Below are 15,778 nucleotides of genomic sequence, written 5' to 3'. Positions count from 1 at the left end.
CTCCTGCGTTGTCTTGGCTGTGTGTTTAGGGTCATTGTCCTGTTGGAAGGTGAACCTTTGCCCCAGTCTGAGGTCCTGAGCGCCCTGGATCAGGTTTTCATCAAGGATCTCTCTGTACTTTACTCCATTAATCTTTTCCTCGATCCTAACTACTCTCCCAGTCCCTGGATCTGAAAGAAATCTCCACAGCATTATGCTGCCACCACCATGCTTCACCGTAGGGATAGTGCCAGGTTTCCTCCAGACGTGACGCTTGGCATTCAGGCCAAAGATTTCAATCTTGGTTTCATCAGACCAGAGAATCTTATTTATCATGGTATGAGAGTCCTTTAGATGCCTTTTGGCAAACTTCCTTTTACTGAGGAGTGGCTTCTGTCTGGACGCTCTACCATAAAGGCCTGATTGGTGGAGTGCTGCAGAGTTGGTTGTCCTTCTGGAAGGTTCTCTCATCTCCACAGAGGAATTCTGAAGCTAGGTGAGAGTGACCATCAGCTTCTTGGTCACCTCCCTCACCAAGGCCCTTCTCCCCCGATTGCTCAGTTTGGCCAGGCGGCCAGCTCTAGGAAGAGTCTTGGTGGTTCCAAAAATCTTCCATTTAGGAATGATGGAGGCCACTGTGTTCTTGGGGACCTTCAATGCTGCAGAAATGTTTTGGCACCCTTCCCCAGATGTGTACTCGACACAATCCTGTCTCGAAGTTCTACGGACAATTCCTTTGACCTCATGGCTTGATTTTTGCTCTGACATGCACTGTCAACTGTCGGACCTTATGTAGACAGGTGTGTGTGCCATTCCAAATCATGGCCAATCAACTGAATGTACCATAGGTGGACTCCAATCAAGTTGTAGAAATATCTCAAGGATGATCAATGGAAACAGGACGCACCTGAGCTCAATTTCGAGTCTCATAGCAAGAATCTGAATACTTATGTAAATAAGGTATTTATGTTTTTCATTTTTAATACATGTGTTTTCTCTTTGTCATTATGGGGTATTGTGTGGAGATTGATGAGGATTTTTTATTTATTTAATACATTTTAGAATAAGGCTGTAACGCAACAAAATGTGGAAAAAGTCAAGGGGTCTAAATACTTTTCGAATGCACTGTAGCTACTAGAACTAAGGCATTAACCCACTACAATCATGCAGTAGTGTATAGCAAGCATAGTGTATAGCAAGCAGTTTAGCAGTTACAAAACGGCAGGCCCGTTGGCAATAAATTAATAAAACCAAAAGCTTACCTTGACTTAGTTTTTGTGTTTACTAGTTTTAGTGTTGGGTATCCATAGCCAGCTAGCTAAGGTAGCATCCCTCTGTTTGAGCCAGGTGTTTGAAAAGGTTAAACTAGTTAGCTGCATTTTCTAGCTAGGTTAGTAAAAGTGAAAACGTGAAAATTAAAGAAGCAATAAAGCTAGCTCTCTCTCTTTTGTTCAAATCTGTTCAACTATTGTCATTCTCTCTCTTTGAGTCAACTACTCACCATATTTTATGCACTGCAGTGCTAGTTAGCTTTAGCTTATGCTTTCAGTACTAGATTAATTCTCTGATGCTTTGATTGGGTGGACAAAATGTCAGTTCATACTGCAAGAGCGCTGATAGGTTGGAGGACGTCTTTGGGAAATTATAATATTAATGGTGTAAGTGTATGGAATGGCTGAGAACCATGAGCCTCCTAGGTTTTGTATTGAAGTCAATGTACCCAGAGGAGGATGGAAACTAGCTGTCCTCCGGCTACACCATGGTGCTACCCCAGAGAGTGCTGTTGAGGCTACTGCAGACCTTCATTGACAATTAGTGTGTTTTAGTAAATTATTTTGTGATGTGAATATATGTAGTATAGTTTTATCTAAAAAGGATAACTAACTTACTATTTTTTTTTAAATGAAATTCACTGAGGAGAATGGTCCTCTCCTTCCTCTTCGGATGAGCCTCCACTGCCCAATGCCTTTTCTGAGGAAAAACTCTCTACTTACTGAATTAGTGGAATAACTGATGAAGACAGGACTCCAAACTGCTCCTCCCCTTCACTGTTGTGCTGGACCTTTAGGTGTGGGGTGTGACATCTGCACTGGGAGAAAACCCATAGCTGTCAAGTCCTGTCTGATGTGACTGGCCTCTTACTGTGAGACTCACCTGAAACTTTCTAATGCACTCAGCCCAGGAAAAAAAACACATGCTGGTTAATGCCACTGGACAACTAGAGGAGAAGATCCCCTCTCATCATGCCGTACCGATCAGCAGTGTATCTGTCTGCTGTGTGTGATGGATAAACATATAGGCCATGATACAGTTTCAGTTGCAGCTGAAAGGACTGAGAAATGGCTAAAGATGGGAATATTCAAATTTACCCATCTAGCTACATATTAACATTAGTTGTTTTTATTTTAGCCTGACATCAAGACCAGTGACTGAGAATAGTGTAATAAGAACTCCCACGTAGTTCATTAACTAGCAAAAACAGTCTGATAGTGCCCATTTTTGTTACATAGCCTGTTGATCACTTTTTGCTACCTCATGTTCCATCTGATAGGTTGATACCTCTGGTTCTGCATACAAAACAGAGGATGATAGGTTCAATTTGAAAAGGGGTCATCCAATCAGTTGTAAGTCCAACCCATTTTAGCTGACAGACTGTTCAGTCATATCACAAATTGTAATGAAAAAGCAAGATTTCTCACAGAGAAAAAAAAGTCCTGAGTTGGACTAATCTTCCAAGAGTCCTTAAACGTGAAAATACAATTTATATTACAATCACAATTTCACATATAAAAACTATTACAAGCAACAAGCTTAATACACGGCCATGTTGACCAGATAAATACTAACAGTCTGAAAAGATTGGTTTCTTCACCTACCATAGTCCTACACAACCTTCCAATTCATTATATTTAAATGGTTCTAAAATGGCTAGGGGTCTTCCTCTCTTACAATATTTGGTAAGGATAGGAACTCCAATGGCAAGGCAGAAGGAGAAGATGGAGCAAGATGAAACGGAGTCAAAACATTCAGATACATTGGATTTGAAAAAAGTCAACTGTTATTTTGAGGATGAAATTTAAACCACAGGACTATGTAATCAAGGTAACTAAATTTCAACATGGACTAAACCTTGTACGAAATACAGTTGAAGTCAGAAGTTTACATACACCGTAGCCAAATATATTTAAACTCAGTTTCACAATTCCTGACATTTAATCATAGTAAAAATTCCCTGTCTTAGGTCAGTTAGGATCACCACTTTATTTTAAGAATGTGAAATGTCAGAATAATAGGAGAGAATTATTTATTTCAGCCTTTATTTCTTTCATCAAGTTGGGTGAATTTTGGCCCATTCCTCCTGACAGAGCTGGTGTAACTGAGTCAGGTTTGTAGGCCTCCTTGCTCGTACACACTTTTTCAGTTCTGCCTACAAATGTTCTATAGGATTGAGGTCAGGGGTATGTGATGGCCACTCCAATACCTTGATTTTGTTGTCCTTAAGCCATTTTGCCACAACTTTGGAAGTATGCTTGGGGTCATTGTCCATTTGGAAGACCCATTTGCAACCAAGCTTTAATAGAGCTACCCCCCTACTTTTTTCAATTTCCGCCTGAAGACATACCCAAATCTAACTGCCTGTAGCTCAGGCACAGAACCAAGGATATGCATATTCTTGGTACCATTTGAAAGAAAACACTCTGAAGTTTGTGTAAATGTGAATTGAATGTAGGAGAATAACACAATAGATCTGGTTTTTTATTTTTATTGTTGTATCATCATCTTTAAAATGAACAAGATAAAACAAACATTCAGATTTCAGTGAAAAACATAAGAGGGCAACAGTACTTGTGCAAAGTTTTAGAATGATAACTTCCAAAATGAGTGTGCTACATGACATTTATCATGAAGTCACCCAGGTGTCCCACACAAGTAGCCCAAATGTACCCAAGTGGCCAAAATGGTGAAGTTATACATTTTGAATGGAAGAACTATATACAAAATACCAAAATGGTATTCTAACACACCCCCCCCCAAAATGGAGAAAAAACATGAAAAAAATAGATATACATTTACAAAATAACACTTTCAATATTTGGAAGACCCTGTGTCCTCTACACAATATTGTGCTGCTGATGCCAGGTGCCATAGCAGTCTCTTTCTGCTGTAAAGCAGAGGGTCACCAAGCATGTGGTGCAGGTGATGTCGGACTTAATTTAGCAAAGAACACAGCGACGCCTCCATGCTGTGCCCTTTTGGCCCTGAGGCACATCCATGCCCGCAGAAATAAATTTGGGCAGATGAACACCACTTGTGGCAGGAGCTGGATGAATCAGCTTCAGTGAGGGATGGACACATTGGCACTGGGGGCTCCCATTCGGAGTCAGTGTCACTGTGAAATAAAATGTTCAGTTAGAATAGTTTCACACATGAGCCCTGAATCAACAGTTATAATAAACATATACAGTGGGGCAAAAAAGTATTTAGTCAGCCACTAATTGTGCAAGTTCTCCCACTTAAGAAGATGAGAGAGGCCTGTTATTACCATCATAGGTACACTTCAACTATGACAGACAAAATGAGAAAAAAATATCCAGAAAATCACATTGTAGGATTTTTAATTAATTTATTTGCAAGTTATGGTGGAAAATAAGTATTTGGTCAATAACAAAAGTTTATCTCAATACTTTGTTATATACACTTTGTTGGCAATGACAGAGGTCAAATGTTTTCTGTCTTCACAAGGTTTTCACACACTGTTGCTGGTATTTTGGCCCATTCCTCCATGCAGATCTCCTCTAGAGCAGTGATGTTTTGGGGCTGTTGCTGGGCAACACGGACTTTCAACTCCCTCCAAAGATTTTCTATGGGGTTGAGATCTGGAGACTGGCTAGGCCACTCCAGGACCTTGAAATGCTCCTTTGTTGCCTGGGCGGTGTGTTTGGGATCATTGTCATGCTGAAAGACCCAGCCACGTTTCATCTTCAATGCCCTTGCTGATGGTAGGCTTTGTTACTTTGGTCCCAGCTCTCTGCAGGTCATTCACTAGGTCCACCCGTGTGGTACTGGCATTTTTGCTCACCGTTCTTGTGATCATTTTGACCCCACGGGGTGAGATCTTGCGTGGAGCCCCAGATCGAGGGAGATTATCAGTGGTCTTGTATGTCTTCCATTTCCTAATAATTGCTCCCACAGTTGATTTCTTCAAACCAAGCTGCTTACCTATTGCAGATTCAGTCTTCCCAGCCTGGTGCAGGTCTACAATTTTGTTTCTGGTGTCCTTTGACAGCTCTTTGGTCTTGGCCATAGTGGAGCTTGTAGTGTGACTGTTTGAGGTTGTGGACAGGTGTCTTTTATACTGATAACAAGTTCAAACATGTGCCATTAATACAGGTAATGAGTGGAGGACAGAGGAGCCTCTTAAAGAAGAAGTTACAGGTCTGTGAGAGCCAGAAATCTTGCTTGTTTGTAGGTGACCAAATACTTACTTTCCACCATAATTTGCAAATAAATTCATTAAAAATCCTACAATGTGATTTTCTGGATTTTTTTTCTTCACATTTTGTCTGTCATAGTTGAAGTGTAACTAAGATGAAAATTACAGGCCCCTCTCATCTTTTTAAGTGGGAGAACTTGCACAATTGGTGGCTGACTAAATACTTTTTTGCCCCACTGTACCTATCTTAAAATTAATACACTAACTCGGGATGGAGTGAAATGACTAAAATTTAATGTACTACTTGTGTCTACTCTACTGAACTAAACTCTACCATATTGTACTCTACTGTGATGTGCTGTCCAAACTTGTGAAACATAGACGTCTATGATTGGTTCAGACTTGGACCAGGCTGGACCGACCAATTTGGGTTGTGTTCCCCTGCTCAGACGTTGCATGCATCAACCAATGGCTGCGTGCAACGTCATCGACTGTGCCGTCTGGCACCAGATTGCTATAACATAAATGTATGATGTGATTAGCTGAAACGTAAAGTTCCTATCCAGGTGTTGTAAGATCTGGCATGTGTCAGCAACGTCTGAGAAAGGGGACATGATCTGTCTTGTTTGGGGCGGAGCTCATTATAATAATACCCACCAAGTGTGCTTTGCAAGAGTTCATTTTTTAAATGTACATTTTGGCCTTTTATCCAGAGCAATTTACAGTCTGTGTATTCAACTAAGGTAGATAAACAACCAAGTCACTCTCATAGCAAGATAAATATTTCTGTAACTGCTAGCGTGAGACAACAGGACGTCTGGTCCATCTCTGAAGGTATAGAGGCATGCATGCAGGTCAAAACCAAACAGAGGTATAAAAGCTTAGCAAACATTATACAAACACATCACTCATCAACTTGACTAGGCCATATCTGCTGCTGAAGTCTATACCCATTATTTCTAACTCCCTTTTGGAAACTCACCTGGCTGACGCACAAGAAAAGGTCGCAATGGAGGTGATTGGCCAACATACGGGAGCAGAGATTGGATGACTGGCAGTGGCTTGTCAATAAATTACCTTAAAAGGCAATTGGCCTTTTTGACATGCTTTATTTGTCCTCTTCCTAGACTGGTGCTAGCTGACATTGAATCCCAGCACAGCAAATCAACTACTGTTTCTGTCTGAGGGAAACAAAGGTGACCAGAAGTGATAAGGTCCAGCCTTACCATCAACATAGATTTAACCACTGGTGTTTTGTAGAGAGGGTCTGGAGCCTTCTACTGGGAGGTAATAGTGGAGCGGGGATGGCATTGATGTAGCTGTCTCGTATAAAGGGATCAGCCGGAGAGGAAGTGGCAATGAGTGTTGGTTTGGAGGTAATGATCTATCCTGGAGGTCGTACTGCTCTGCATCCAGATGCATTTTCTACCACAATAGTAGAGGGTATACCTACCATCCGTTGCTCCTGAGTAGGAATATACCTGGACTACAGGGCATGAACTCTGTCTTTACAGTGTCTCTGACACAATGACCTTCCTCTAGAGTCCAGACCACATTCACTCAGCCCATCTATCCAGGTTTTGGTTCATCTGTGATGATACTGACACCTATTGAGTGGTAACTAACAAGCACTGTGTAAAAAAAAAAGTAAACTGTACTTGCCTATGTAACTGCTATGTAAATGCATAAGTATTATGGACACATTGTAAAGTAGAACCATTTTATTATTTACATTTGTAAAATGCCCTGCTGACTTGGAAATGAGATTCCTCTACAAGGATGTAGACTTGGCCACCTTGTGTCCTCATTAAAAATCTCCCACATATATCATATTCCCTACACCGGCAATATGCAGTGGTGGAAAAACTACTGATACTTGAGTAAAAGTAAAGATACCTTAATAGAAAATACTAAAGTAAAAGTGAGTCACCCAGTAAAATACTACTTGAGTAAAAGTCTAAATGTATTTGGTTTTAAATATACTTAAGTATCAAAAGTAAAAGTTAAAACTATTTCAAATTCCTTATTAAGCAAACCAGTCGGCACAATGACTTTTTTTATTTTTTAAATGATGGATAGCCAGGGGCACACTCCAACACTCAGACCTAATTTAGAAATGAACAATTTGTGTTTAGTGAGTCTACCAAATCAGAGGCAGTAGGGATGACCAGGGATGTTCTTTTGATAAGTGTGTGAATTGGACCATTTTCCTGTCAAAATATAACTTTTGGGTGTCAAGGGTATGTAGTGAAGTAAAAATAAGCAAAAGAATAAAACGTAAAAAATACTTTAAAGTACTACTGAGGTACTTTACACCACTGGCAATATGTACAGTGAAGGATAAGTTCAGATGCTTTACAACTTACTCTAAAATGAGACAAAGATTTGTTGTGAGCTTTCTGCATATCTATTCTCAGTCCAGTGACGGACCACATCCCTGACATCATGGACAGAACTAGGAAGCCACTACTACTCCTCAGCACAAACAGGAAAAGAAGGAAACTCTGTCTCTGTTATTCTGCTACACACACTGTCCGTTAGTGCAGTGTTGTCAATTCATTATTAAAACGGAATCCTGGTTCTCTTCGGTGGGGCACTAGATACTGTGTACTGTGCTTTCCACACAGTACAAAGGGGGTGGCTAATTTCAAGAATCTCAAATATAAAATATATTTTGATTTGTTTAACACTTTTTGGGGTTGCTACATGATTCCATGTGTAATTTCATAGTTTTGATGTCGTCACTATTCTACAGAGTAGAAAATAGTAAAAAATTAAGAAAAACACTTGAATGACTAGGTGTCCAAACTTTTGACTGGTACTGTATATATTCCCGTTTCTATTTGCATGCTGTCTGGTATGGTAGTACACCGTACTGTTTTACTCCTGTGCACTTGGCAAATAAACTTTGAATCTTGCTCCATCTGGTCTGAAAGGCCATGTGGAATTGATGTCATTGTGGGACACCTATCCAATTCTATCAGATCTCAAAAAGTTGCAGATGCTAAATGCCTTTACTTCCCAATCTTTTTCTACAGTTTTTTTTCTCTCTGTCCCTCATGGATCTGAGGCCTTACCCAGGATCTCTGTCAACCAATTTATTTCATCATACTGTAAGTATAAACAAATTAGGCACACATGCACTTCAATGGTGGAGGGAATGATTGTGAAGTGAAAGACTATTCAATGTCAGAGTGCAATACTGCTGAACTATTCCAGGGTAGTAATCAATTATACTTGATTATTAAGTATTTTGGCTTGGCTGTTGCACTAATCAAAATGTGTGTATTTGGGACATTATTAAAGCTTTAATGAAACTAGTACTTTATACTGTATGTTGACTGTGTGCCTTAATGAATATAAGATTGTATTTTATATAATGTTTGTGTCAAATGAAGTAGAAGAAACATTTCATGAAGTGGAGGTACTTTGGTTCACATTCAGTGTCATCTATTTTGATTTCTATGTTCAATTGTTAGGTTTATCAATATCACTGTACAAGATCTAAAGAGCAATCTGTTTTAAAGGGATAGTTCAGCTAAATTACAAAATTACACAGTTTCCTTAACCTATAATCCAGGGGTGTCAACTCACTCCATGCAGGGCCTAGTGTCTTCAGGTTTTTGGTTTTGCCTTTCATTTAGCACTAGACAAACCGGTGTGGGGAGTTCCTTACTAATTAGTGACCATTTATCAATCAAGTACAGGGTAGGAGTGAAAACCTGCAGTCACTTGGCCCTCCATGGCATGAGTTTGACACCTGTGCTGTGTCATCAACTGGCTCGTAGCAAGTAACAGAGGGAGACAACATGGAGATAATATATTTTTGTTATTCTTAACTGAAGTAAACTATATACAATTAACAGTGGTGTTTGTGTAGTCAGTATTCAGTAGTGTAAGTGAGTGGTTATATGCATAGATGGTGTTAATGAGGGGTGTTGCAGTGCCAAAACAAACAAAAATAAGTGTCTGCACAGAGTCTAAATCACATATGTCAGAGTCAAGGCCCGCGGGCCACATCCGGCCCGCAAGAAGGTTTTTTACGGCCCCTGGGATGATCTTGATTTATTATTAGAACCGGCCCGCAGCAAGCCGGCAGCCCGCAGATCTTTTACACGCACCAATACTACATTTCCCACAATGCAAAGGTGACGCACCGAGCAGTAGGCTGCTTCATTTCAATATTTATTGGCACAGCAGTCGTCAGCATCACAGTAAAATTAACTTTCAGATACCCATCAAAAATGGCAAAACGGAAGGTGGATACTGAGAACCGGGGGTTTCAAACAAGGTGGGAGTCGGAGTATATGTTCACGAAGGTAGCTGGAAAACCTGTGTGTCTTCTGTGTGGAGAAAGTGTGGCGGTACTGAAAGAGTATAATCTGAGACGACATTATGAAACGAAACACGCGGACAAAAACAAGAATATGGACATGGAACAAAGGCTACAAAAGGCAGAGGAATTAAAACGAGGCCTCAAATCTCGACAGGCTCTGTTCAAAAAAGCCAAATCACAAGGCCAGGCTGCTGTCAAGGCCAGTTTTATTTTGGCAGAAGAGATCGCTAAATCAGCCCGGCCATTTACGGAGGGGGATTTCATCAAAAACTGCATGATTAAAGTTTGTGACGAAGTTTGCCCAGAAAAAAGGCAACTCTTTTTAAATGTGAGTCTGAGCAGAAACACCATTGCCGAGAGAGTAGACCAGTTGTCCATCAATCTAAAAGAGCAGCTTGTGAAAAAGGGAAAAGATTTTATTGCATATTCCTTGGCTGTGGATGAGAGCACCGACATTTCTGACATTGCCCAGTTGTCAATTTTCATCCGCGGAGTGGACTCCAACCTAAGCGTGACAGAGGAGTTTTTGGCTTTACGTCCTATGCATGGCACAACTACGGGGCATGATTTGTATGAAGAGGTGTCAAGATGTGTAAATGAGATGGAGCTGCCTTGGGAAAAACTCGTGGGTTTGACAACCGACGGAGCACCTGCGATGTGTGGACACAGGAGCGGACTGGTGGCGAAGATACGGGAAAAGATGCAAGAGGAAAACGCGACAGGTGAGCTGACAGCTTATCATTGTATCATACACCAGGAAGCGTTGTGCGGTAAAGCCTTGAAAATGGAGCATGTAATGAGCATCATCACGCGCACAGTTAACTTTATCAGAGCCAAAGGTTTGAATCACCGCCAGTTCAAGGCATTTCTGACGGAGTTAGAAACGGAGCATGGTGATTTGCCTTATCACACAGAGGTGCGATGGCTAAGCCAGGGAAAGGTGCTTCAAAGATGTTTCGAGCTTCGTGAGGAGATTTGTCTGTTCTTGGACAGCAAAGGGAAAGACACAACACAACTCCGAGACGAAATGTTTCTGTGTGAAATGGCTTTTCTGTGTGACATTACGAGTCATCTGAATGCAATAAACTTGCAGCTGCAGGGTCGGGATCGTGTCATCTCTGATATGTACAGTACAGTGAAGGCATTTAAAACCAAACTGACTCTGTGGGAGACGCAGATGCGGAAAGAAAATTTGAGCCACTTTCCCAGCTGCCAGACCATGAAAGAGAAGCTCTCTACCAGTGCGTTCCCGAGCACACAGTTGGCTGATAAAATAGGTATGCTTGCCGCTGACTTTCGACGCCGATTTGCTGACTTTGAAGCACAAAAAAGCAGGTTGGAACTGCTCGGTAACCCATTTGCTGTTGACGTGGAAAGCTCACCACCAAACCTCCAAATGGAGTTGATTGACCTCCAATGCAATGATGCACTGAGGGCAAAATATGCGGCAGTGGGTGCTGCGGAGTTCGCCCGTTTCCTCCCCGGCACAATGCCCCAGCTGCGCATCCAGGCTGCTCAAACGTTGTCTATGTTTGGCAGCACATACCTGTGTGAACAACTGTTTTCTTTGATGAACCTGAACAAAACATCACACAGAAGTCGACTTACTGCTGAACACCTCCACTCAATTCTGAGGATTTCTTCAGCTCAGAGCCTTACCCCGAACATTGATGAACTTGTGGAAAAGATGGGACACCACCAAGTATCACCCTCAACCTCAAACAAGTGAACATTACTGTGCAATCACATATTTAGAGTTTTTACTCAGTTCAAGTTTAAAAGTTAAAATTTAATATTTGTTTTCACTGCATGTTACTTCTCCTTAAACAAAGTGTTGTTTTTGATTAATAGATTTTTGCACTTTATTTTTTTGTATTTCAATCCAATTATATTTTTAAAATATTTCAGTTGAGTGGATGATAGAAAATTGCTATTATTGTTTTTTCTTTGAAGTAAATTTAGCCCACTTTTGCTAAAATAGAAAATATAGTCTACTGATGGTGCCTTGAATACCGGTTTCTTTCATTTAATGTTCATGTTATGGGGATATTTATATAAAGGAAATTTGTCTTTTGTGTCTGTTGAAAATTAAAGATTACTGACAGAGCCATAAGAAAATATTGCTTTATTTATCTGATCATATTGTAATATATTTGTTAGGTTTTCAGTAGGTTCAATTAGGTTCACTAGACTATATGCGTCATTTAAAAATTTTTCAATGAACATTCGAACAGTCCGGCCCTCGTCTTGTAGCTGATTTTTTTATTTGGCCCTCCGTCCATTTGACTTTGACACCCCTGGTCTAAATGAATGGGGAAAGGTGTATTTATCCCTGGGACACACCCTAGCCCAGGGGTGTCCCATTTCGCTGACGTCCCATTTCGCTGACGACAGCTATAAGGTACACTAAGACTTTTCTGTCATTTCAACAGTAAAACACTCTAGAATGCACAGTAAAATACCGTAAATGTGTTTTTACAGCATTAATGCTGTAGATTGCAATGCATTATGGGTAAAATGCAGAAAAATACTGTTATTGTTACGGTGCGTGAATGAGGACCCAAAAGCGAATCAACTTAAACAGAGCTTCTTTAATTACCAAACATAGGTAGGCTCAGATGGACCGGCAGATTCCGACAGGACAGGACAAGGTTACAGCAAACATGACGACAGTCTGGTTCAGGCATGAATGACACAAACAAACAAGAATCCGACAAGGACAGGAGCAGAAACAGAGAGAGATATAGGGACCTAATCAGAGGGAAAAAGGGAACAGGTGGGGAACGGGGTGAATGGGTAGTTAGAGGAGACAAGGGACAGCTGGGGGAAAGCGGGGGAGAAAAGGTAACCTAACACGACCAGCAGAGGGAGACAGGGTGAAGGGAAAGGACAGAGACAAGACAACATGACAGTACATGACAGTACCCCCCCACTCACCGAGCGCCTCCTGGCGCACTCGAGGAGGAAACCTGGCGGCAACGGAGGAAATCATCAATCAGCGCACGGTCCAGCACGTCCCGAGAGGGAACCCAACTCCTCTCCTCAGGACCGTACCCCTCCCAGTCAACTAGGTACTGATGACCACGGCCCCGAGGACGCATGTCCAAGATTTTACGGACCCTGTAGATAGGTGCGCCCTCGACAAGGATGGGGGGGGGGGGGGGGGGGAGACGAGCGGGGGCGCGAAGAACGGGCTTAACACAGGAGACATGGAAGACCGGGTGGACGCGACGAAGATATCGCGGAAGAAGAAGTCGCACTGCGACAGGATTAATGACCTGAGAGATACGGAATGGACCAATGAACCGCGGGGTCAACTTGCGAGAAGCCGTCTTAAGGGGAAGGTTCTGAGTGGAGAGCCAAACTCTCTGACCGCGACAATATCTAGGGCTCTTAGTTCTACGCTTATTAGCAGCTCTCACAGTCTGCGCCCTATAACGGCAAAGTGCAGACCTGACCCTCTTCCAGGTGCGCTCGCAACGTTGGACAAAAGCCTGAGCGGAGGGGACGCTGGACTCGGCGAACTGAGATGAGAACAACGGAGGCTGGTACCCGAGGCTACTCTGAAAAGGAGATAGCCCGGTCGCAGACGAAGGAAGCGAGTTGTGGGCGTATTCTGCCCAGGGGAGCTGTTCTGACCAAGACGCAGGGTTGCGAAAAGAAAGACTGCGTAAGATGCGACCAATAGTCTGATTGGCCCGTTCTGCTTGACCGTTAGACTGGGGGTGAAAGCCGGAAGAGAGACTGACGGAAGCCCCAATCAAACGGCAAAACTCCCTCCAAAATTGAGACGTGAATTGCGGACCTCTGTCCGAAACGACGTCTGACGGAAGGCCATGAATTCTGAAAACATTCTCGATGATGATTTGTGCCGTCTCTTTAGCAGAAGGAAGCTTAGCAAGGGGAATGAAATGAGCCGCCTTAGAGAACCTATCGACAACCGTAAGAATAACAGTCTTCCCCGCTGACGAAGGCAGTCCGGTGACAAAATCTAAGGCGATGTGAGACCACGGTCGAGAGGGAATAGGAAGCGGCCTGAGACGGCCGGCAGGAGGAGAGTTACCGGACTTAGTCTGCGCGCAGACCGAACAAGCAGCCACGAAACGACGCGTGTCATGCTCCCGGGTGGGCCACCAGAAACGCTGGCGAATGGAAGCAAGCGTACCCCGAACGCCAGGGTGGCCGGCTAACTTGGCAGAGTGAGCCCACTGAAGAACGGCCAGACGAGTAGGAACGGGAACGAAAAGAAGGTTCCTAGGACAAGCGCGCGGCGACGGAGTTTGAGTGAGTGCTTGCTTTACCTGCCTCTCAATTCCCCAGACAGTCAACCCGACAACACGCCCCTCAGGGAGAATCCCCTCGGGGTCAGTGGAGGCTACTGAAGAACTGAAGAGACGAGACAAAGCATCAGGCTTGGTGTTCTTAGAGCCCGGACGATAAGAAATCACGAACTCGAAACGAGCGAAAAACAGCGCCCAACGCGCCTGACGCGCATTAAGTCGTTTGGCAGAACGGATGTACTCAAGGTTCCTATGGTCAGTCCAAACGACAAAAGGAACGGTCGCCCCCTCCAACCACTGTCGCCATTCGCCTAGGGCTAACCGGATGGCGAGCAGTTCGCGGTTACCCACATCATAGTTACGTTCCGACGGCGACAGGCGATGAGAAAAATACGCGCATGGGTGGACCTTGTCGTCAGAGAGGGAGCGCTGAGAAAGGATGGCTCCCACTCCCACCTCTGACGCGTCAACCTCGACAACGAACTGTCTAGAGACGTCAGGTGTAACAAGGATAGGAGCGGATGTAAAACGATTCTTGAGGAGATCAAAAGCTCCCTGGGCGGAAACGGACCACTTAAAGCACGTCTTGACAGAAGTAAGGGCTGTGAGAGGAGCTGCCACCTGACCGAAATTACGGATGAAACGACGATAGAAGTTCGCGAAGCCGAGAAAGCGCTGCAGCTCGACGCGTGACTTAGGGACGGGCCAATCAATGACAGCTTGGACCTTAGCGGGATCCATCTTAATGCCTTCAGCGGAAATAACAGAACCGAGAAATGTGACGGAGGAGGCATGAAAAGTGCACTTCTCAGCCTTCACAAAAAGACAATTCTCTAAAAGGCGCTGGAGGACACGTCGAACGTGCTGAACATGAATCTGGAGTGACGGTGAAAAAATCAGGATATCGTCAAGGTAAACGAAAACAAAGATGTTCAGCATGTCTCTCAGGACATCATTGACTAATGCCTGAAAGACAGCTGGAGCGTTAGCGAGGCCGAAAGGAAGAACCCGGTATTCAAAGTGCCCTAACGGAGTGTTAAACGCCGTCTTCCACTCGTCCCCCTCCCTGATGCGCACGAGATGGTAAGCGTTACGAAGGTCCAACTTAGTGAAAAACCTGGCTCCCTGCAGGATCTCGAAGGCTGAAGACATAAGAGGAAGCGGATAACGATTCTTCACTGTTATGTCATTCAGCCCTCGATAATCTATGCAGGGGCGCAGAGACCCGTCCTTCTTCTTGACAAAAAAAAACCCCGCTCCGGCGGGAGAGGAGGAGGGGACTATGGTACCGGCGTCAAGAGCTACAGACAAATAATCTTCGAGAGCCTTACGTTCGGGAGCCGACAGAGAGTATAGTCTACCCCGGGGGGGGGTGGTTCCCGGAAGGAGATCAATACTACAATCATACGACCGGTGTGGAGGAAGAGAGGTGGCCCTGGACCGACTGAACACCGTGCGCAGATCGTGATATTCCTCCGGCACCCCTGTCAAATCACCAGGCTCCTCCTGTGAAGAAGAGACAGAGGAAACAGGAGGGATAGCAGACATTAAACATTTCACATGACAAGAGACGTTCCAGGAGAGGATAGAATTACTAGACCAATTAATGGAAGGATTATGACAAACTAGCCAGGGATGGCCCAAAACAACAGGTGTAAAAGGTGAACGAAAAATTAAAAAAGAAATGGTTTCACTATGATTACCAGAAACAGTGAGGGTTAAAGGTAGCGTCTCACGCTGAATCCTGGG

General features: G+C 43.4%; 1 protein-coding gene across 1 annotated transcript in view; it reads right to left on the bottom strand.

Annotated features, from left to right (window-relative positions):
• Positions 1 to 7,119: 7,119 nt before the first annotated feature.
• LOC139406430 (dynein light chain roadblock-type 2) overlaps positions 7,120 to 15,778 on the bottom strand; it is a 25,933-nt gene continuing 17,274 nt past the window's right edge. The window contains exons 5-6 of the mRNA XM_071148997.1: positions 12,045 to 12,279; positions 7,120 to 9,393 (exon numbers count right to left, since the gene is read on the bottom strand). The gene's annotated coding sequence lies outside the window, so the exon portion shown is untranslated. The remainder of the gene's footprint in view (positions 9,394 to 12,044; positions 12,280 to 15,778) is intronic.

Source organism: Oncorhynchus clarkii, chromosome 1 (assembly GCF_045791955.1).
Source record: "Oncorhynchus clarkii lewisi isolate Uvic-CL-2024 chromosome 1, UVic_Ocla_1.0, whole genome shotgun sequence".
Taxonomy (NCBI): domain Eukaryota; kingdom Metazoa; phylum Chordata; class Actinopteri; order Salmoniformes; family Salmonidae; genus Oncorhynchus; species Oncorhynchus clarkii.
This window is presented reverse-complemented; position numbering and strand designations above follow the sequence as displayed.